This window comes from Schistocerca americana, chromosome 8, assembly GCF_021461395.2.
Source record: "Schistocerca americana isolate TAMUIC-IGC-003095 chromosome 8, iqSchAmer2.1, whole genome shotgun sequence".
Taxonomy (NCBI): domain Eukaryota; kingdom Metazoa; phylum Arthropoda; class Insecta; order Orthoptera; family Acrididae; genus Schistocerca; species Schistocerca americana.
The window spans coordinates 360,992,556-361,017,706 of NC_060126.1; the positions used below are offsets into that span (position 1 = coordinate 360,992,556).

The 25,151-nt window shown below is 45.4% G+C and overlaps 1 pseudogene; it reads left to right on the plus strand.

Moving 5' to 3' along the window:
• Positions 1-14,228: 14,228 nt before the first annotated feature.
• Positions 14,229-14,346, plus strand: LOC124546376 (annotated as a pseudogene).
• The last annotated feature ends 10,805 nt before the right edge of the window (positions 14,347-25,151 follow it).

The following is a 25,151-nucleotide window of genomic DNA, read 5'->3' on the forward strand; positions in this document are numbered from 1 at the left end:
TCCTCTATGTGTTCTCCTTATCAAACCCTGAAAGAATATAGTCTGTGAAATTAGCGCTCCGTTATGAACAAAGGCTAGTTTTGCATGCATCTTATTGATTATGAAGTCATATCTCCTGAACAATGTCTGTGCAATGACATAATTTTGCAGTTACGTTCAGTTGTATATGTAGATATATCTTCAAAATATTTTGCGAATAGATCCAGTAATGAAGTAATAAACTGCCTGACTGATGCGACAGTTTTACTGCCGGAACATCGGAAATGCGATAAATGATAAACGTTTTTCCTTCTGTCAGTTTGTGAGGGGTCTCAGCGAGAGTAAGTTTAGTTGGAAGGTTCGATGCAACTCGTTTAAATCCTCTCGCCCTCAAATTCTGAATAGCTTTCGGTGGATTACACTGCCTCAGGGCATATACACAGTTTCTAACTGCAATATTTCTCTTAGTTTCTTGAACCATTAACTTAAGATTAGAACTCGTAATGAGCAAAATGTCACTGAAATTTAAATTTTTAATTCGGTCAATGATTACGTGAAATAGTGAAAAACCAGTTTATATATGAAGATGGTATCTGTCCTTTCGGACATGTCCGAAAGAACAGATACCATCGGCGACCACGCAGCTCGTTAGAATGAAATTACAATGAAATGAATACCCCTAGCTGCATACAAGAGTTGATATACGTCAACAGGAACAGTTGAAAATTTGTGCTCCGACCGGGGCTCGAACCCTGGATCTCCTGCTTACATGGCAGACGCTCTATCCATCAGAGCCACCCAGAACACAGAGGATAGTGCTCTCCGGCCATTTGACCATGCTATTCTGTGCGGATGCACACACGGTGCCAGAAATCTTGCGGGAATCGGCAGTAAAGCCGCGAGTAATGAGTATAATGGGCAGGAGCACTATGAATATAGTGCGGGACAATAAGTTGCGAGTGTGGGTCTCACGGGAGGCATGCCAGAGGTAAGTGTCTGCAGTCGCACTATCCTCTGTGCCCTCGGTGGCTCAGATGGATGCCGGCACGATAGCTCAGCGTGTTCGGTCAGAGGGCTGCTCGCCCTCTGTAATAAAAAAAAAATGAGTAAAGGAATCAACGATCAATTTGGGTATTCATTTAAATGTAAAAACCAATTTTTGTTGTCCCTGGAATCCGTTAGATGGGCAACCTGTAACATCCGTTAGGTAGGCAACCTGTAATTAGATTGGTTGACAGTGTACCCTGTTGGTCGTTTAGTAATATAGCTAAGATTAATAAAATAACAGACGTCTACTGTCGTGCACTTAACCGTGTGTTGGAGATGTAAGGAGGTGGAAAGATACGCGTACGTGTAACTGCAGTGGCTGAGTGTACGTTTTACTGAAATAGATGCCATGTCTGTAATACTGCTTCGGTTCCCACGTGGTACTCAAGATAAGGCTCTTTGATATTGCTTAATTGGTTGTGGAGAAATTTTCGAATGATTTCTGTAGTTCTTATGCGTGGCAATTTGTAAAGAGAGATGAAGAATGGCTTGAGAGTTACGATGTTTGCCTATGCATGGTCATGTAGGAGTAGTGTACCACCGCCCTTCTTCGAGTACATATCTAGACCGGAGAGGAAGAGAAATAATTGTGTAGTGTTCTGCAACGAAAGTCAGAGGAGGAGTGCAGACGTGGCCTTGCTGCAGGGGTCATTGCGTAATTAGCCTCAAGTGTCTGCGGGAAATTACGGAAAACCTCAATCAAGACGAACATGCAGGCAGCAGGATCCCACTCTTTTCAAGAAGAGTGTGTTAGTAATTTTGCAACGTCGCTCTGCAAACAGTTTAACGCGAAACTAGAAATTCTAGGAAATGTTCAGGCAAGGTATTTCCACAAATGAAACTCGCGTACCGTGGCACAAATAAAGTCTTCCGACTAACAGTGGACTTAACCCACTATTGCATGTATTTTTTTTTTATTTGAGTGAAAAACATACCTAGAGATAGTGCCTGACACACAAAATACTGTGTTACTGTTTTAACATAGACAATTTGATTTAATTTTGATTTATTTAGTATTTTAGGGTTGTTTCCGTACGACAAAAAACCGAAAATATTGATTAATTATTAATCGCTCAGTTACGGACACATGGAAACATAATCTGCACTATCATTAAGAATCATTCTACATGCCTTAAAACTCCAACTAGATGTGAACTAAGTGGCAGCAATAATTCATTTTTTCATCTGTTTTGCCGCATATTTACGTACACTCGACCTCAAGCAAAGGTTATCGATACTGAAGTGTTTCTTTCAACATAATGACGCCACACACAGTCTAGTTCGATGCAGCCAAACTACGTTTGTTGCCAGACGGCAACGTCATGCATATACGAGTGTTTCGCTTGACATTATAGGTAAATTTACGGTTGGTTGGCAAATGGCAACACCATGCAGAAAAAGAGTTAACAGGAAAACTTTAAACTGCCAATGAGACAGGTAGGAAAGAGAAACAGCCCCTAGGTGAAGATAGGAATGGCATTGCAAAATTTTCATGAGTAAGTAACAACACTAGTACCCATGTTTCCCTGATTAACATTCGATAGATATTCTTCCTTTGAATCTCTTTTCAAAGTGTTGTAATCACAACAAAGTATGTCAGAAACACTGATGTCATGGTTGTGCTCTTGACGTCAGACACCATGTTTTCCCATGCATACTGTTAGCCTCACAACTGAGGGCCTGAGAAATTAAGAAAGAGCCACTATGAGGCTAAACTTTGTTTCTTGTAGCCCATGCTTCCTACAAGTGGTAGACGGTTATCTTCAAAGCCGGTCCGCAAAACATGGAAAGGTGCCCCCGACTTTGCACTCAGCGCCGCACTGCCCTCCAAATGGACGTCAGGTTATGCAGTTGAATAGGTGGACAAAAGCTTGTAGCTCCCGAGGCGACAGGGAAGGCCTCAGTTCTAAGAAACCATCACCCGGGTCGCCAGTCGTTCTTCCTGGCCGGTCCTCTTTGGCCGTAACATTCCCTGCTCACCTGCCTCAAATACAACACAATGTATATTCGCATGACTCCTACAACTTTCACAAACAAGAGAGCCCTTCACTGTGTTAAGAGAGGAGGGAAATGAAAATTATACGGAGTGCCAGAATAATACAAGTGTTTGTCGCATGCTCTCAAGTATGAAACGGAATCTGATTCCATCATAATCAAAGAAAAAGAATGATGTTAAAGACGACACCCCAAGAACTCTCTCCAGTAGAGATATTAATGTGTATTACAGGAGAACACATACAGTTTACCCACCAACAGCAGTTAAGTTTACCTAGTTCACTGCGGGGGAAGTCACTCAATCGCGGGAAGTGAGATTCATTGTCACTGTTTAGTGTCCATTTTCATTTTTTTCTCTCTTACAGTTTCAGACAAGTACCGGGATTCCCCCTATATTAATGTTAACACTCTCCCGCTGGTCAAAAAAATCTGTGACGATTTTTGTTGTCCTCCTTTGAATGTGCTTAGTATCCCCTGAAATTTCTGTCTGGTATGGGTTCCACAGATTCGAAAAGCTTTCTGTGATGGGTCGCACGGTGTTTAGTAAGAAATCTCCTTTGTAGATTAATTAAATTTTCCCAGTATTTGACCAATGACCCAGAGTGTGCCACCTGTTTCACCTAAAACTTTGCGTATGTGACCGTTTCATACACACGCAACTGGTTGTATAAGGTGATCAGAAACAGTGTTGAAAGCTTGTAATGGTGCTACAGCGTAGGTTCTGCTGAGAAATAATTGATATAAACGATACTGATAGCAAGTATCGTTTCCGACTTAATTAGCATTGAAGTTTCTTCAAATCGAAAGACCAAACAATAGAGCGACGCAAAAATTGGACATCGGACGATGGCAAGGATCAAGTTCACTACCGTCAATTTTTTTTTTTTTTTCGGTTTCAGCTAACCAAACGAAGGACCGTTTGGCATCAGCGCCTCTGTCAGCCATCTTCGATTTGCGCACACAACGACTTGACTGAATAACTTGAACGCTAATTAAATCGGAAAAGGCGCAATGTAACGAATTCTTTTCTGAAAAATTGTTTCTCAGCACAACCTTGCCTGAAACACCTTTACAAGCTTTCCAGAATGCTTCTGACCACCCTGTATACATACACGGTATTGGGTGTATGAGTGCAGACACTTTTATTGGTGCCAGAGGACATTCTAATGATCAACATTAAACCAGTATTTAATTCATTTACAGACTAGTAATTACAATTATTAGCAGTAGTATGTTTCAGCCTGGTTAGTGCTCCTAAGTATATGCGGCAAGAGCAAGCCATTGATGTAGGTGTCGAGGGTTCTACGTGTCTTGAGGAACAAATTGAGGATAGAAACCCACTTCCGAAAACGTCCTCTAACGACGCTACACAGCATCGAACCTGTAGGTGCCTGCTCCTTCCACTAGGCGACCCTTGGCAGCAAACCTGACTTTGTAAGCTGCAGACCGTAGGTACAGCTTCTCGCAGTGGTGTCTGATACTCAGAAATCCCTCTTCCTCGCAGACTATAATGACAATTATCTCAGAGCCCTGTTTTTCCCTCCAAGCACCTTCAGCTCAGACTTCTCAGCTTCCCTCGGTTCGTGCTGTCCCGTCATTATGAGTCATTTACTTGTGTATAGATATTCGTATTCGATCACTGTGTCATAGCGTCCGCCCCCGGTAGATGAGTGGTCAGCGTGACAGAATGTCAATCCCAAGGGCCTGGGTGTTGTGTTGCCCTAATTCTCATCACTTCATACCCATCGACGCGCAAGTCGCCGAAGTGGCGTCAAATCGAAAGACTTGCACTAGGCGAAAAGTCTACCCGACAGGAGGCCCTAGTCTCACGACATTATTGTTATTACTGTGACATAGTGACTGAGTTTAGCTTTTATTGAGATTGTCTATGTCTTGTGTAGGACATGTGTCCTGCAAACAGCAGCGGATATCTTCTCTCTCATGCTGTCGTTCGCTTCGTTTTCTCTAGTTTACAAGTGTGCCGTTTCACCAAGCCATCTGAAGCTGCTACTTTTCCCATTTTATAGTGCACTGTTGCTGTGTGATAAGGTTGGCTTTGGGATGTTGGTGATGTACTTTGTTTTCTCGAAAACAACTGGGAGATCAGATTTTTCTGCTTGCTCCTTCAGCAGGCTTATCCGTTCCACAACTGTACCTGCATTTATCGGGAGGATCGCCAGGTCATGGGTGAATGTAAGGCAGTTGACTATGAAACCGTTATTTGAACCTCCAATGTGAGCTTTGGTCAGTAAACCTTTCCCAGCCAAAATATCATTTATCGGAATATCAAAATAATTCCAGCCTGAATTTATATGCCTTCCTATAATTGTGTTTCGTTACACCTGTTTACGATTTTGCTAGTTGTGGTATCGTAGACTTATATCAGCTCACTGGATACCCCCACTGTTGATGGCGGCAGCGCAAGTTTCTGCCAGACGCCCGAGCGGTTCTAGGCGCTTCAGTCCGGAACCGCGCTGCTGCTACGGTAGCAGGTTCGAATCCTGCCTCGGGCATGGATGTGTGAGATATCCTTAGGTTAGTTAGGTTTAAGTAGTTCTAAGTCTAGAGGACTGATGAACTCAGAGGGTAAGTCCCATGGTGCTTACAAGGGAACCTCCCCATCGCACCCCCCTCAGATTTAGTTATAAGTTGGCGCAGTGGATAGGTCTTGAAAAACTGAACACTGATCGATCGAGAAAACAGGAAGAAGTTGTGTGGAACTACGAAAAAATAAGCAAAATATACAAACTGAGTAGTCCATGTGCAAGATATGCAGTATCAAGGACATAGCGAGCGCAGGAGCGCCGTGGTCCCGTGCTTAGCGTAACGAGCTGCGGAATGAAAGGTCCTTGGTTCAAGTCTTCCCTCGAGTGAAAAATTTAACTTTTTGTTTTCAGTTTATGTGACAAACTCTTATGTTTTCATCACTTTTTTGGGAGTGATTATCACATCCACAAGAAAACCTAAATCGGGCAAGGTAGAAGAACCATTTTACCCATTCGCCAAGTGTACTAGTTAGGTGGGTCGACAACATATTCCTGTCATGTGACGCACATGCTGTCACCAGTGTCGTATAGAATATATCAGACGTGTTTTCCTGTGGAGGAATCGGTTGACCTATGACCTTGCGATCAAATGTTTTCGGTTCCCATTGGAGAGGCACTTCCTATCGTCAACTAATCGCACGGTTTTGCGGTGCGGGCGCAAAATACAGACACTAAACTTATTACAGTGAACAGAGACGTCAATGAACGAACGGACAGATCATAACTTTGCGAAAATAAAGAAAGTAAAATTTTCATTTTGAGGGAAGATTTGAACCAAAGACATCTCGTTCCGCAGCTGCTCACGCCAACCACGGGACCACGGCGCTTCTGAGCTCACACTGTCCTTAATATTGCCTATCTTAAGCATGAACTACTCAGTATGTATATTTTGTTTATTTTTTCATAGTTCCACAGAACTTCTTCCTGTTTTCTCGATTGATCTGTGTTCAGTTTTTCAAGGCCTATCCACTGTGCCAACTTATAACTAAATCTGAGGGGGGTGCGATGGGGATGTTCCCTTGTTAGAGCCATTTGAACCATTTGTCAGACGCCGACAGGGGTCGTGCACGATCCAGCTGGCCCAATGGGGCATGCCCGCTGAGCCGCGCTTCCAGCAGCTCTGTACCAAGAGCGCCCTCTGTCGCCGCAACATTGGATGTTCGGTGGCAGACATACAGGGCATTCGCAATGAGGCATGACTCAGTCGCAGCGCTGTCGTCACAGGGGTTATGGCCCTGTCCCTGTTTGGAAATTTGCGGTAAGGTCCTACAGGACAAAACTGCTGAGGTCACTGGTCTCTAAGCTTACGCAATGCTTAATCTAACTTAAAATAACTTACGCTAAGGACAACACTAACACCCATGTCTTAGGGAGGACTCGTGCCTCCGACGGGGGGAGCCGCGCGGTCCGTGACAAGGCGCCTCAGACCCTGTCACTGTCGTTCCCACATTAATTAGGAGAGCTTCACCCTATGATGCTGTACTCGAATAGTGATGACAAAACTAGAGGCTACATTTGAATTTAACTTTGCTTATTGTCTTTAAAACATGCTACCAGTTTCGACACCATATGGTGTCATCTTCAGGCCCCTAACATAACCTGCCATCCAAAACTGTTTTCATGTGCGATGAATAAAATCTTATGCAGTGGGCCAAAATTAACTGGATTCCATACCTTTCCTGTCAATAATTATCCCAGCATGGTCAGACGACGAGTTGTTGTCTGACCATGCTGCCCTTGTTATTGCCATGAAAGGTACGGAGTCCAGTTAATTTTGGCCTGCTACATACGATTTTGTTCATTGCACATGAAAACGGTTGTGGGTGGCAGGTTACTTTCGGGACCCGACACCATGTGGTGTCGAAACTGGTAGTATATTATAAAAAGAATAAATGTCATAAGATTAAAATACAGCCGCTGGTTCTTTCAACATTATTCAAGTACTACATGCCTGGCTGCTGTCCCACTCGATGAATTACCAGGGACTACGATGCTGTTGTTGCTATTGCATTAGCTGGACTTTATTGCTGCATGTTATTTGTAAAGAGTCTACGTACGCTTGGAGAAAGCTACCATTTAAGTAAAGCTTCTGTTTACTGTATTTGGTTGTTCTTTAATCATGTCTGCTCCTGTCCAGCTTTCCTTGGGACGACAGCTGCTGCACCACTGTGCAGCCCGCGTCTGCTTATCATTGTGTACGAAGTTGTACACAACACTCTTTCCTCATAGTATGCCTGTCTAAAGATTCCCATGTTAACTTTTTTATCGTGTCGCCGAGTGGAGCAGGGTGCAGAAACAGAGAGACGCTGGCTAACGCGCTCCGGCCGGCAGTGGGAACGCGTTTATTATGACGGCTTATCGGCGTCGCGCTGGGGGCGGCGGGTCATGCGACTCGGAAGTCCGGCGTCATTGTCCGCGGCGTGCCCGCGCCTCCCACGACTCGGCCGCCATTGTGAGTCGCCTTTGTGGCGCGCGACCTCTGCCGACACACTAAGCGCCTCATTATGCGGGGGGCCCCGTTTTTACAGCGACACGCGCAGCCGCCAATACCGCCGTCCAGCACTTCCTGCGCCGAACTGCCGCTCCGACCCAGAAGGTGTCACGTGACGCTGCGTGCACGAGACGCGGACACAGCAGGAGAATCTGGAACGAATTTCGCACCGTTTGAGCTGAGGCAGTTATCTGATACCGGTTCTGTAACGTCTCCAGTCACAATGATATGCATCAGAACCATATCATTGCCTGCCCGCTATGTGTGCTATTGCAGTCGCCTCGGCCAGTTCCCCGCTTGCAAGGGAAACTGGTGAAGACGATGAAAACTTGAGAGGACTTACGTCAGTGCTGAATAGACCTCTAGAAATAAACTATTCATTAAGTTTCCTTTAATTTACGTGTATGGTCACAAACTTTTTATTAACAATTACCGGTTTCTCTCTACAATGACCATCATCAGATCTGCAGCAGAAAATGGGAAAAACATAAATACACTCACAGATTGTCTACAGCTTAAAAACAATACATAGAGCATAATAAAAGTACTACTGACAAATTTATGCATTTGTGCACATTAAGTATGAAGAGGCATACCTGTGTTCAAATGTGTGTGAAATCTTATGGGACTTAACTGCTAAGGTCATCAGTCCCTAAGCTTATACACTACTTAACCTAAATTATCCTAAGGGCAAACGCACACACCCATTCCCGAGGGAGGACTCGAACCTCCGCCGGGACCAGCCGCACACTCCGGCATATCTGTTTTATAAAAACAAAGTCTTAATGTACTGCAGCCATAGTGGCATCGTCAAATGTTAAATACAGAGTCAGCACCACCATCGTCATATATATATAACATCATATGCCAGAGTTATGTTGTCAGTAGCACTACTGTTCAAAACAAGCTGCGGACAGTAGCCACAAGATGTTGCACGATGCTGGTTCTGACTCTGCATTTAACATTTGACGATGCCACTACGGCTGCAGTATATTAGGACTTTGCTTTTATAAAACAGGCATGCCTCTTCATACTTAAAGCGCACAAATGCACATATATGTCAGTAGTACTTTTCATTATGCTCTATGTATAGTTTTTAAGCTGTAGACAATCTGCGAGTGTATTTATGTTTTTCCGATTTTTTGCTGCAGATCTGATGATGGTCATTACAGACCGAAACCGGTAATCTGTTAACAAAAAGTTTGTGACCATAAACGTAAATTAAAGGAAACTTATTGTATATACGGGTCACTGTTTTATTTGCGACAATGTCGCAGCATGTGAAACTATTCATTGTTGTTCGATTTCCTTTTTTAAAGCACTGTGTTGAGCACTGATGGTGAGGAAGAAATCATCTGACACCATACTTTGTAAAAAGCGTTTTTTATTTGACGTTGTGAAGATGGACTGCGACGTAAGCGCGTCTACATAAATTAAAAAAAAATGTGAAAAACTCACCCATTTATTTCTAGCGATCTATTGAGCGCTGACACCGGTAGCAAGCCTTCAGCGCGATTGTATGTCATACCATCAGTTGAAAATGATGAGCTGAACCTTCCCTTTTCTTCCACAATGGATTGTAGTCGGACACGACTCCGCTGATTTTAAGGGCGAATAATTTCTTCATGATGTTCGATATTTTCTAACAAGCAGGGCAGAGAAACTTCTAAAAGTGCTGTCGGGAAGCAGGACTTTACAGAAGTCCTATAAGTGATAGCTGGAAATGGCCAATAAAAAACCCACATTCTGCTCCTAATTCTGATGGGCTAGAGGACCAGTAAGGTAAACAATTTCATGGAGTGGTCTGGAGGTCTCGAAGTCGAAGAGTCGCCAAGGTTCATAGGGTGGAGCAGTAGCGTGACTTCTGAAGTGGAGGTGGTGTTTTCGTTGAGTATTTCAGAAGACGCGAGAAAGTGATCCTTCGTGAGCAATCGAGTTATTTCTTGCAGTACGAAAGTTCGAAAGATAAACTGCATTCACATGTATGGGTGTGGATTTCGGTTTGGGGTTTCCTCTGTTGTAACTGAGGCTCAAACGGCTCTGAGCACTATGGGACTTCACTTCTGAGGTCATCAGTCTCCTAGAACTTAGAACTACTTAAACCTAACTAACCTAAGGACATCACACACATCCATGCTCGAGGCAGGATTTGAACTTGCGACCGTAGCGGTCGCGTGGTTCCAGACTGTAGCGCCTAGAACCGTGTTGTAAGACAGTATTGCCTTTAAGTGGTTTGAGCGTGATCGCTTGCTAGTGCCCTTATATAGATCGCGGAGTAAGTCTTGGTGAAATTTGGTTGAAGCCCATAGATTACTCACTGGTGAACAAAACTTACGAATGAAAGCAGCTGTCGCATGATGTGCCCCTTCAGAAACCGACTAGTAGCTAAATTCTTTATCTCTGAAAACTAACTGTGAGCAGAAGATGTCTCTAAGACATCCCCTTGAAATTCTAATTACGCGCGAAGTGGATAACGCGAAATTACGGTTGTCGGAATGGTTCCTAGTGTGAGGATTAGCAAACAGTTGTATCTGATGGACCCGCTATGACTGTAATAATAACTATTTGCGTGTGATTTAATGAAATTGAAAGTATCTCCCTGAACACTGGTTCACTGTTTATAACTTAACATAAATGAAGATATCAAACAGGAACACTAATTAGTTAAATACTCTCATTTATTTAGAAACACATCTACTAAAACAAACATAAAATTCACCTATGAAAACTGTAGCAATTCTGTCTATCGAAATCCAGGTAGATAGCAGTATTCGTCCTACATACACGAATGTACTTGTCCACTTGAGAATTTACATTTTAATGAAGCACAACAATAGCTTAAATCTATGTATTCCTGTGAATTATTGACCAAAGCTGTGACTGAAAGTTGGTGACTATCCCCAGAAGTTCTCATACCCAGTACAAGTGCAATAAACTTGAGAGAGCCGATCGTCCTGGATTCCACAAATGTGAAATCGAATAGAGCTACTCTGCCAGCCTGCCGCTGTTGCCAAGCGGTCCTAGGCGCTGCTGTTACGGTCGCAGGTTCGAATCCTGCCTCGGGCATGGATGTGTGTGAAGTCCTGAGGTTAGTTACGTTTAAGTAGTTTTAAGTCTAGGGGACTGATGACCTCGGTTGTTAAGTCCCATAGTGCCTAGAGCCATTTGAATCATTTTTCTGCTCTGCCGATGCTACGAATTATGCCCGCAGTAAATTTGGCTGCCATGCACCGAGCAGTACGCCGCGGATGTGCCGGCCTCTTCGTGAAGATGATATCATCAACACCATGTCACAAGTCGATGTTGCGGGCTCAACAACGATGATACCAAGGCGATCTGTTGTCCATTGCTACTGTACCTGACTTCGATGCCGACACCTTCGCGACCAAACACCAAGTCAGTGCTGACACCTCTCCATCCTAAATTAAACTCGATGCGGCACCTCTACAATGAAAACCCAAGAGGATGCGGCCACCTCCGTGTTCTGACGCAAACCTGCCTCTCTTGTGACACTCTCTTTGACCCTGCTAATTCCTCACTGCCAAGCAGTGCCAGTTGTCAGTTGCAAAATTAAGAAGCACTGTGGCCTGTCCCGAGGTTTCGCTCCAACGAGAGAATTCCGCCAGAAATGCAGGTCTCCTTCTGATGCCAATCACTACATGAAAATCTCCCCTACTATCAAAAACACTGACTTCATCGTTGTGCTCTTGACGTCAGACATCATTTTTTCCACCTATCCTGTTAGCCTCAGAACTGAGGGCCTGAGAAATTGTAAATGATCCACTACGAGGCTATACTTTGTGTCCTGTTGCCCATGCTTCCTACAAGCGGTAGACAGTTATTTTCAAACCTGGTCCGCAAAACACGGAAAGGTGCCCCCGACGCCTGCACTCAGCACCGCACTGTCCGCCAAATTGACGTCAGGTTATGCATTTGTATAGGTGGACAAAAGCTTGTAGCCCCTTGGGTGGCCGGGCAGGTCTCAATTCTAAGAATCCACCACCCATGTCGCCAGTCCTTCTTTCTGGCCGGTCCTGTTGGCCGTAGCGGCCCCTGCTCGCCTGCCTCAGATCCAACACACTGTATATCCGCATGCCTCCAAAAATTTTCACAAACCAGAGAGCCCTTCACTGAATTAATAAAGGAGGGAAATGAAAATTACACAGTGCACCATACTGTCCACCGCGTGGGGCAGCCGCGCGGTCTGAGGTGCCTTGCCACGATTCGAGCGGCTCTCCCCATCGGAGGTTCGAGTCCTCCCTCAGGCATGGCTGTTTATGTTGTCCTTAGCGTAAGTTAATTTAAGTTAGATTAAGCAGTGTGTAAGCCTAGGGAGCGATGTCCTCAGCAGTTTGGTCCCATAGAAACTTACCACCACCACCACCATATTGTCGGTCGCCATGATTCCATATCCTCAGTAAGGTTCTAATTCTGTTTTGCTCTGTTGTCAGTCTCTGAATCACATCTAACGTTCATGAAAGCAGCATGCAGAGTTGCCTGCCACCGTTTCAAGCTGTCAAGTAACATACCTCGATGAAACGTGGACCATTCGTAGAGATAGGGTTGGGTGTAGTACAGGAGGTAACTGAAAGAAATACATTTGGAGGTGTACAGAAATGACACTTTTATTGAAAGGTAATGGTTACAGCCAAGTCCCCGCAGTTTACGATGGTCCCCCAGCCATTAGAAAAAGCAGGAATTGGTATTAATAGGGTACGTGATCACTATGGGCGGCAATGCATGCTCTGCTATGTGTTATCATGCTGGTGACGAGCTTCATAAAGAGTTATTGTGGTAGGGCGCTCCATTTCTCCACAAACGGAACTGTGAACTGCTTGATAGTCTTTGGTGGATGTGGACATGCTGGAACACAATACACAACACGTATTCGATGGCTTTTAACTTGGGGGAACGGGTAGCCCAGTCCATTCGCAGGATATCCTAGAGCTCTTCCACGGAGTTCATCGCTGTTCAAAAAATGGTTCAAATGGCTCTGAGCGCTATGGGCCTTAACTTCTGAGGTCATCAGTCCCCTATAACTTAGAACTACTTAAACCTAACTAACCTAAGGACATCACACACATCCATGCCCGAGGCAGGATGCGAACCTGCGATCGTAGCGGTCGCGCGGTTCCAGACTGTAGCGCCTTGAACCGCTCGGCCACCCCGGTCGGCGTTCATCGCTGTCATCTATAAAAATTCAGTCATCAGCACCGAATGCCATGGAGGCCGAGTGGTTCTGATCGCTTCAGTCTGGAACCGCGCGACCGCTGCGGTCGCAGGTTCGAATCCTACCTCGGGCATGAATGTGTGTGATGTCCTTAGGTTAGTTAGGTTTAAGTAGTTCTAAGTTCTAGGGGACTTACGACCTCAGAAGTTAAATCCCATACTGCTCAGAGCCATTTGAACCATTTTTGATTGACACACATAGGGGAGGGATCCAGAGTCATAATAATGGTGCTGGTAAGTGTAACATTTTTAAAGATTTGGAGGTCTGGTGCATTCCCATACCATACACGCAGACCACCACAACGCTCATGTTCGTCAATGTCGAAAGCACCCTCTTATGACGAGAGGTAAGAGCATGCAGTGCATCCTACACTGTCAAACACGATCATTTTGTGGTCCAGTTGTTAGAGTGTGGGTAGGCATAATGTTGCTTCGGCGTGCTGACCTCCGAATCTTTGTATACGGTACAATTATCGGCTCAACCTGTTTTTTTAACACTGTACTTTTTCCTCATGTGTGTCTTTTCAGAGGTGCATTCAGCCTTGACTTCATTTGAATGCATGGCAGGTTGTGGAGCTGTTGGAAGGAGAGGATATTAGGTGAATGGACTGACCTGTCCGTTCCCCCTACTTAAATCCCATCGGGCGCGTGGGGGATGCGTTGGGGATGTATTGCAGGAAGCAGCATCCAGATGCATCAACGACTACCCAGCAAATAATAACCACGCGTGGAGAGAAATAGAGCGCCCTACCGGTGCCCTACCACAAGAATACCTTACCAACCTTATGGCAAGCATGGGTGATCGCTACAGAGCATGCACTGCCGTCCATAGTGATCACACACCCTATTAAGAACTGCATCCTGCCTTGTGTAGCGTCCAGGAGACCTTCAGAAATCATGGTAACTTCAAAGTAATTACTTTCTATGAATGAAAGTGTTATGGCAACGGCCTTACCGCGGTGGATACACCGGTTCCCGTGAGATCACCGAAGTTAAGCGCTGTTGGGCGTGGTCGGCACTTGGCCGGGTGACCATCCCGGTCGCCATGCGCTGCTGCCATTTTCCGGGGTGCACTCAGCCTCGTGATGCCAATTGAGGAGCTACTCGACCGAATAGTAGCGGCTTCAGTCTAGAATACCATCATAACGAGCGGGAGAGCGGAGTGCTGACCCCACGTCCCTCCTATCCACATCCTCCACTGAGGATGACACGGCGGTTGGATGGTCCCGGTAGGCCACTCGTGGCCTGAAGACGGAGTGAATGAATCTGTTATATCTATTCGTCTCATTGCGTATTACTTTCCTTTAGCTTCAGTACTATATACTGTAGTATTTTCTTCTATGTATGGCCCTAATGTCATCGACATATCTTGTCAGTGACACTTCGTACTTTTGTTATTAAGTTTTTCGCTAGTGTAATTGTTTCCATGGAAAATGAGAGGGATGTTTTTGTATGAGTCTTTCGCTACTGACTTAAACTATACTCCTGTTTTGCCGTTGCCATTATCGGCATCGGCAGGACTTGCTAGCAACCAGTTGGAGGTTGTGTAGTGAATTTTTTTCGGTGAACGTTCTCTAGTCCAGTGATTGGATCTTGGAATGCTTCCTGAAAGTACACTCCTGGAAATTGAAATAAGAACACCGTGAATTCATTGTCCCAGGAAGGGGAAACTTTATTGACACATTCCTGGGGTCAGATACATCACATGATCACACTGACAGAACCACAGGCACATAGACACAGGCAACAGAGCATGCACAATGTCGGCACTAGTACAGTGTATATCCACCTTTCGCAGCAATGCAGGCTGCTATTCTCCCATGGAGACGATCGTAGAGATGCTGGATGTAGTCCTGTGGAACGGCTTGCCATGCCATTTCCACCTGGCGCCTCAGTTGGACCAGCGTTCGTGCTGGACGTGCAGACCGCGTGAGACGACGCTTCATCCAGTCCCAAACATGCTCAATGGGGGACAGATCCGGAGATCTTGCTGGCCAGGGTAGTTGACTTAAACCTTCTAGAGCACGTTGGGTGGCACGGGATACATACGGACGTGCATTGTCCTGTTGGAACAGCAAGTTCCCTTGCCGGTCTAGGAATGGTAGAACGATGGGTTCGATGACGGCTTGGATGTACCGTGCACTATTCAGTGTCCCCTCGACGTTCACCAGTGGTGTACGGCCAGTGTAGGAGATCGCTCCCCACACCATGATGCCGGGTGTTGGCCTTGTGTGCCTCGGTCGTATGCAGTCCTGATTGTGGCGCTCACCTGCACGGCACCAAACACGCATACGATCATCATTGGCACCAATGCAGAAGCGACTCTCATCGCTGAAGACGACACGTCTCCATTCGTCCCTCCATTCACGCCTGTCGCGACACCACTGGAGGCGGGCTGCACGATGTTGGGGCGTGAGCGGAAGACGGCCTAACGGTGTGCGGGACCGTAGCCCAGCTTCATGGAGACGGTTGCAAATGGCCCTCGCCGATACCCCAGGAGCAACAGTGTCCCTAATTTGCTGGGAAGTGGCGGTGCGGTCCCATACGGCACTGCGTAGGATCCTACGGTCTTGGCGTGCATCCGTGCGTCGCTGCGGTCCGGTCACAGGTCGACGGGCACGTGCACCTTCCGCCCACCACTGGCGACAACATCGATGTACTGTGGAGACCTCACGCCCCACGTGTTGAGCAATTCGGCGGTACGTCCATCCGGCCTCCCGCATGCCCACTATACGCCCTCGCTCAAAGTCCGTCAACTGCACATACGGTTCACGTCCACGCTGTCGCGGCATGCTACCAGTGTTAAAGACTGCGATGGAGCTCCGTATGCCACGGCAAACTGGCTGACACTGACGGCGGCGGTGCACAAATGCTGCGCAGCTAGCGCCATTCGACGGCCAACACCGCGGTTCCTGGTGTGTCCGCTGTGCCGTGCGTGTGATCATTGCTTGTACAGCCCTCTCGCAGTGTCCGGAGCAAGTATGGTGGGTCTGACACACCGGTGTCAATGTGTTCTTTTTTCCATTTCCAGGAGTGTATTTTTAGATATCTACAGGGCCTTTTAACTATTGGCCTTGGAGTTTTGGGAAGGTTAACCATGTCTCTCGGGTCAAAGTGAGCCCAGATACCCTTATTTAGATTTACTGACAGAGTATCAGACTAGAAATTAAACCAAGTCCGCCAATAAACGTTTCCGATTAAATGTGTGGTGCAGTACGTAGCATAGTATCGAGAGCTGCACATCTCAAAGAGAGCGTATGTTATGACTATAGCCGAGCGGTTCTAGGCGCTTCAGTTTGGAACCGCGAGACCGCTACGGTCGCAGGTTCGAATCCTGCCTCGGACATGGATGTGTGTGCTATCCTTAGGTTGGTTAGGTTTAAGTAGTTCTAAGTTCTAGGGGACTGATTACCTCAGAAGTTAAGTCCCGTAGTGCTCAGAGCCGTTTGAACCATTTTTTATTATGGCCATAGTCCCGAATGCGATTTCGCGGGATGCTACGGAGACTCCTCGGTACGGACGAAAGGAATCTTTCACAAAGTCTTCACTCATAGTATGGAAATAAGGAAGGCAGTATTGTCGCAGGTAGGTGTTTTACCCAATGAATATTTGACTGACATGACGCCGTACGCCATGCTGGACTGCTATTGGTCAACAGAAACGAAAGTAACTTCGAGTGTACCCCAAGGAAGCATAATACGACCCGTAACGCTTTCAATACACGTAAACGACATACCAGGTAGTATCTGTATCACTACAAGATTGTTCGCTGGCGATACAGTTGTTCACAGAAAATGTAGTTGTCATTGGACGGCCTCAAAGAGATGCAGAAAGAATAGCTTTTACAATTTTTTTTATTTGGTGTATTAAGTGCCATTTTTCTTTAAATGGCGAGAAATCCAAGACAACGGCTATAGCAAAGAAAGAGATCCCGATGGTATCCGATTATGAACGTCTTGAGTACGTTACGTCGTAGAAGTTCTATGAATAGTACTAAGAAGCGCTATGAAATGGGACGATCTCGTAAAACCAGTGTTGGAGAAGACAAATATAAAACTTACATTTGGTGGAAGGGCTCTGGGAAGGTGCAGTTCACTCGTATTGAAAATCGCATTAGAGGCGCTAGAATGACCACTTCTGGAATGTCACTGAAGTGTTTGGAGTCCTTATCAAACAGACATGACGACAGACGTCGACCGAGTGCAGAAACGTGCTGTCTTGATCTTGAAGATACCATATGGCTCTTAAGCAGAAATGCTTAGGGATTTTAAACGGGCTTCGATGGTAGACGATGTATTCCCGTTGTCGCCATCGTATGTTTCGCGCATGGATCATGAAAATAAGATAATATTACGACGTGTAGAGCTGTATCTAGACAAATATATTCATCATGCTCACTAGGCGAATGGAATAAGACAGCCAATATTGGTTAGAAGTATCCTCCGCCATGCACTGTACAGTAACTATTGGAGTATACATGGTGAGTTTGCTAAACGGAGACTAAATGCAGGAAACGATCCCTGAGAGGGCATATATATATATATGGCTGGAAATGGATTGCAACAGAGAAACCAAGGTGACGATAAAAGATCTTAGACGGTGACTCTAGTATCTGCACCAGGCAAGTGGACAGCCAGCATACGGCAAGACAGACAATCGTGTACAACGTTCTCCACTACAACTGCCACTATCCGTATCACTTGCAATGCGTTCAGCCCTTATTACCTACGGACTTGCCTTCTCAAGTACAGATCTGTCACAGGCTCGTCGCACAGGCCTCTTCGCTTCTGGGATTTCTATGACCCAATGTGTTCACAGGTAACAACGGCCTCCCCACGGTGGTAACACATGTTCGTGTCAAATAATCGAAGTTAAACAATGTCGGGCTTTGCTAGCAAATGGATGATAAGACAGTCCAGGTCTGCTGAGCATTATCGGCAAGTGGGGTGCACTCAGCGTTCGTGCGGCCAGTTGAGAAGTTACTTGACTGAGAAGTAGTGGCTCTGGTGACGAAATCTGACAATGGCCGAGAGATTAATGTGGTGACGACATGCCCCTCCATATCTGCATCCAGTGGTGCATATCGGCTGAAGATGATATGGTGAAGTACCATTGGGTCTTCTGAGGCCTTTTCAGACAGTGTTTAGTTTTGGTCTATTCACAGATGAAGGTGCCTTTACGAGGAACGCTATTATCAGCCTTCAGAACACATAATTGTGTGTTGTTGAGATGATATGGTGGAATGGTGACAACGAAAAATAGGTGCCAGTTGAAGCTCAGTGTGTGCGCATTGACTATTGGCGACGGCCTCGTGGGACAAGTCATCCTCCTGCGATGCATCACTAGTGAGTCATATCTGAACTTTCTGCAGGAGGCCCTGCCTCCCCTATGTTTGATGGAACAAACGATAATGTGGCTACTATATGATGGTGCTCCAGCTCCTTGACCTCTTGAGTGTGGCACCAAAACCCAAGTAGAGACAGAACATTCCAACTTCAGTGGTTTTTCTCAAATCAGCTTTCAGTGATTGGTACCCAATGAGTCAAAGATTTTTTATCTTCACTTTCAAGCGTTTGCATCTCCCTTGGAACGAGTCTCCGGTCGTATGTCCATGTCTGCTCCTTATTCTCTCCCTGACAGTTTCCTGTAGTTCGTCCTCATTTAGGAAAATCACTCTGTGTATATGCACACATCAAAAAAAGTTTTGCATCACCTAACTTCCGAGAGTTCAGGAACCTGTACAGAAAATTGGAATAGAGATCAACATAAACATAATTTCCGCCCTTTTTATTGCTCATGAAAACCACACATTGCATGTTGTATCACCATAAGCGAGACTTTCAGAGATGGTGGTACAGATTATTGTACAATCATGCTCTTGTATTGATGCATGCCTGTATTCGTCGTGACATACTATCGACAAGTTCATTAAGGCACCATTGGTCCAGATTGTCCCACTCCTCAACGGCGATTCGGCATAGATCCCTAAGAGTGGTTGGTGGGTCACGTCGTCCATAAACAGCCGTTTTCTATCGATCCCAGGCATGTTCGATAGGATTCATGTCTGGAGGATATGCTGGCTACTCTAGTTGAGCGATGTCGTTATCCTGAAGGAAGTCATTCACAAGATGTGCACGATGGGGGCGCGAAGTGTTGTCCATGAAGACGAATGCCTCACCAATATGCTGCCGATATGGTTGTACTATCGGTCGGAGGATGGCTTGGTTCAAATAGTTCAAATGGCTCTGAGCACTATGGGACTTAACATCTGTGGTCATCAGTCCCCTAGAACTTAGAACTACTTAAACCTAACTAACCTAAGGACATCACACACATCCATGCCCGAGGCAGGATTCGAACCTGCGACCATAGCAGTCGCGCGGTACCGGACTGAGCGCCTAGAACCGCATGGCCTCCGCGGCCGGCCGGAGGATAGCATTCACGGCGCCTTCCATGACCACCAGCGGCGTACGTCGGCCCTACATAATGCCACCACAAAACTCGATGGACACTGTGTCTAAGGCGTTCAACCTCACCGGGTTGCCGCCAAACACATCTACGACGATTGTCTGGTCGAAAGCATATGCGAAACTCATCCGCGAAAAGAACGTGATGCCAATCCTGAACGTTCCATTTGGCATGTTGTTGGACCCATCTGTAGCGCGGTGCATGGTGTCGTGGTTGCAAAGATGGATCTCGCTATGCACGTCGGGAGTGAAGTAGTGCATCATGCAACCTATTGCGCACAGTTTGAGTCGTAACGCAACGTCCCGTGGCTGCACGAAAAGCTTTATTGAACATGGCGACTTTGCTGTCAAGGTTCCTCCGATCCATAATCCAAAGGTAGCGATCATCCACTGCAGTAGTAGCCCTTGGGCGGCCTGAGTGAGGCATGTCGTCGACAGTTCCTGTCTCTCTGTATCTTCTCCATGTCCGAACACATCACTCTGGTTCAATCCGAGACGCCTGGACACTTCCTTCGTTGAGAGCCTTTCCTGGCACAAAGTAACAATGCGGACACGATCCAACCGCGGTATTGAACACGTAGGAATGGTTGAACTACGGACAATGTGTGCCGTGTACCTCCTTCCTGGTGGAATGACTAAAACTGATCGGATGACGGACCCCCTCCATATAATAGGCGCTACTCATGCACGGTTGTTTACATCTTTTGGCAGATTTAGTTACATCTCTGAACAGTCAAATGGAGTGCGTCTGTGATACGATATCCACAGTCAACGTCTATCTTCAAAAGTTTTGGAAACTAGAATGATGTAAGACTTTTTTTGATATGTGTAGATCCCTACAGATACATCTACCACTATGCAGTCGAAGGTGGGCTGTACGAGGTGAGTGACAACAATGCGACCTATACGGCAACTCTGTGCGAGCAGGACTTTTCCCATAACACAGCTCCCGACAAAAGCTTTTATATCCTCTGTGGCCTTCCCGGGTTCAATTTGGGTTTCTGTCAGCAATGAGAGCTGGCCAACAGCAGTGCAAGTGTGAATCGGTATGCCACTTCTACGCAACTGCCGCTTTAGATAAATACAGTGCTTTTGCTGGACGCCTGTGGAAGAGTTTGCTTTCCCTTTTCTGTTTGCTTAACGTATTGACGAACGCGAACCAATAAAGGATGGATTGCAATAACCGTGATATGAGACTCCCACAGGCTTCCTGAAGGAACATTCTGATATTATTCAGCGGGAACTACACTTAAATCAGCACTGTCGAGTGCATAATTCATTTGGCCTCTTACGGTAGTTTACGAATCCTTACTTTCACTGCTGAAAATAATACTGGTGCTAAGTACTCTCCGCCATGCACTGCGGAACTACGAATGGAAGTACATTAGACGTAGATGTACGGGACACAGACGGTCCCCAAACGGTCGCGCTCCCCGTCGCTAGGAGATCCACCCTAACCTAGCAGCCCGTGGGAGCCGGCCGAGAAGCGCCCTTGCAGTACTTGCAGGAAATTTACGAGCGTTAAAACTCGCGTCACCTTCCGGCCCTGGCGGCCGAGTGTTTCAATTCGGTCCGCTGTGCTGGGGGGGATGGCTACGGGGGAGTCCGCTCAGTGCCCCGCAGATACGAGAAGCGAAGAGACGGGAAGAATAAAAAACAAAAAAGAAGCGGGGCGTCCGGCGGGCTGCCGGTTGTCGCAGGCAGGGCGGCGGCCTGGCATCAGATTTATAGGCAACCGCCCGCCGCCCTAAAAAAAGAGCAGGACCACCCTAATAGCGCGCTCGACCCACATACGTCCTAATGACCGCCAGTGATCGGCATCTGTAGTTGCTCGACGTATGCCGCACCGTAGTCACAATATCCGTTGTCGCTTTCAATATCAAGTCTAAATTTGTTCAAATTACCCTCCACCATGCACTATAAATTGGTTTGGGCAGGTAGGCACATGGCATTTATGATGGACGAATAAAGTGTGTCATTTCGTTTGAATGTCCTGATTTTCACAAATGGCAGACAATTAGAAATATACGATGATAATAATTTTTCTTTTCCAACAAATCGCTCGCAAAATTAAAATCGCAGTGAAAATTCGCTGTAGTTTTGTGCAGATGCGTCGCGAAGTATCTGTAGCATGCCCCGTCTAAAGCGTCACGCCGCACTTTTCACTTCAGAGTGCACAATAAACATGTAAATATGGATTGAATATAGTGCGTCCTGCCAAGTGTGAAATTTTGGGGAGGGGTTTCGCCTCATTTCACGCAACCCACCTAACATAACTGCCATGTGTTTCCTTCTTCATGACAATTCTGGACCTTACTCTACAGGAGCAATGACAATGCTCCTGCAGCGTTTTCGATGGAAAGTTTTTCATAGACCACAATACAGCCCCTAATTGGTTCTCCCTCAGTTTTATGTCTGCTGATATGAACCGCTGGCTGTGACGACAACATTTTGACAAAGACGACGAATAGCGTAGAGAGCTGGCGGGAAGTGCAAGCAGCTGCCTTCTATGGCAACAATATTGGAAAGTTGGTACAATGCTTCGACAAATGTCTACTTCAGAGCGACGACAATGTAGAGAAGTAGCTGGAAGGTGTAGCTAACTGTTGCAAATAAAGCATTAATTTTGGTTTTCACAGTGGTTTCCATTTCGTGAATGATCGGACATTAATTTCAGAGAAGTCGTAATCTTATTAAAACCCACAGTGTAATACAAACGCTAAGGCAGGTCGCGATATAGTACCACCAAAGTTACTGGTCCACAGTCCAGTTAAAAGATTGACCACAACCCAAGATTTCCCATACTGTGACATAACCTGTCAGAACAGTTTGAGTCGTTTTCAAATATAGCCCTACTTGAAAGCGTGAAAACCCAGCTGAAACAATAGAAGATGAGTTGTCCAAAAACACAATGAGATATTTATTGTAAAACGTAACAACAACTAATACAACCAATCGATTTTTCATAAAGGTGAAGAAGTATTCATTCGTCGCATACCGTAGACCCCCAGTGATTCAGATATGCTCTTCGATTTAGAGTGATTGCAGTTTCCAATGTGAGTTGCATTCGCTATGAGTAGCAATAAAGCACAGGGACAGATAGTTAAGATCCCGGGCAACGCCAGGCACTGCCGCTGGTTAGAAATGTGTGAGGGCTATTATTATTATTATTATTACTATTATTACTTTTCTTCGAATCAGTTCATCGCAACATCGAAATCATAGGCAAAACCTACAAAAACTATGCACGTACGTGTTATACAGTTTCTCTAGAATGTCTGCTTAACATTCATGTCGCACTTTTCAGTCCAGGGCGCGCAAGTAGCACATAAATATGTGTTAAAATTAGCGTCTCCTGTCAAGTGTGAAGGCCCATGGAGTGATTTCGGCTGATTTCAAGCAAATCACATAACGTAACTGTCGTGCGTTTCCTTCTACGAGATAATTCTCACCGCAGGCAATGGAGACGTGCAGCGTTTCCGATGGGAAGTGTTCGGTCACCCACCATACAGTCTAGACTTGCCTTTCTCAGATTTTTATCTCTTCACTCACATGAACCGCTGACTATGAGGGCACCATTTTGGCACAGGCAACGAACTGCAAATCAGTTCGCCATTGACTTTTATGATGACGGGAAGTTGGTATTATGCTATGACAAATATCTAACTCGGAGTGCCGACTATGTAGACAACTAACTGGAAGGTGTAGCTTAATGTTGCGGATAAAATATTTTTCTTTTTCAGTGTGGTTTCCATTGCGCGACCTACAGGAGGCTAAAAAAATAGTCCTTGTATTAATAACATGAACTGCATACGAGCGCACAAATCTTCTTTGTCTGCATGTCTCTCTTACAATCGTAAGGATTAATAGGGATTAAATCTACGAAAAATGACTTCCTGGTTTTTGAGTGGTCAGTTTCTCTTAGAATGTAGTGGACTGACAACTTAGAAATTTTATAAATGATCTGTACTACTCATCACCATTTTTTCAGGGTACTGAGATGAGGAGAATCTGTGAGCTAACTCTGAATGCTTAGGTGTAAGTGTTAGCCTAAGAGTCTCAGAGATTATTTACATCGGTTTGTAGACTGTGTGTCGGTATTCGTGAGCAGAGCACTAGAATATCCAGAGAGGAGCTCCATACTTTCTGTAGACCAGTGTCAAGGTAGACGATGTTATCATTAATGCCCCATAACGTTGTTCCTACATGGAGTATACAAGTACATGGGAGCGTTTGATTTTAACCCACAAATAAGCTGGACTTGAAATGTGATTGATTTTTGGGCTGCAGATTCTAAGTTTTAATGTTCTGTGAGTTTCCGTCTTAACTCAGGTGCATTACTGAGCTCACCGCCGTAAAATTTAGATGCCGTTCTTTATAATACGGAAAGAGAATTATCGGGTCCCTTTGTGCTGATTGGATGTTGTTTTAAGTAATAAGAAGATAACAGTTGCTACCGCTACGGCGATAGAAGAAAACTGAAATAGCCAGCAAGGAAGTTTAGTTTCTAGGCATGATTTACAGGAAAGTTTTTGTTGATAGGACGCTGGTAGATTATTGACAGTTCATAATGTACACGCTGATTGAGAAGCCCTTACTGATGGATTAACACGAAAACCATGACCTCCAGCGAAAACGTATCCCAGTACAAATTTTTCTACGTTAAATTTCCTACTTTTCTGTTCATTTCTTTTGTAGGTCTGATAGTTGAAACATAGCGTTCGAGAGAATTTGAAAAACTCGCTCGTGGAGTTTGAAGGTGTTGCAGGTTGCATAAAACCCATCAGTAGGGGCAACTGATCGTTCCTATATGAAGGGTGGCAAAGGTGCTAATTATTCTTCCTCATTTCGTCCGTAGGGCATGGCAACAATTCTAACCACTGTTACAGTCTATCAATGGACACCAAAGGGCAAAGACTCATTATATAACAGATATTTGCTTGAGGGAATGCTTAATATGATCGTGAAGCAACCACTGGAAACGTAAAGCAACTACCCAACATATGCAAGAGATTTCACGGTGCACATACCACAAACTAAACTGGAATGAAAAGCAAGAGGCGTAGACCAATGGGTGCGAGAAGTTTGGTATGACAAGAAACCAGCATCTTTCCCAACCAAGTAAATATGTTGAAAGGATCCCTCCCTATGAGGCTGTGATTGTGTGTATATCTTTAGGGGGAGTCTCCTTGCATGTGAACTATGATATCAAAGGCCTGTAGAGTCAACATGCAGTGCCTCATAAAAAAGTGAAGCACCCAAAAGGGGATAGGCAAACAAAACGAACCTTTAAGCGTTGAGAATGTATGTGATGTTATTTCACTGGTTACACAATCGATTCAAATTTGCGAAGAACTAGGCAATATGATCCCATGTAACACCAAGACGTTACAAGCC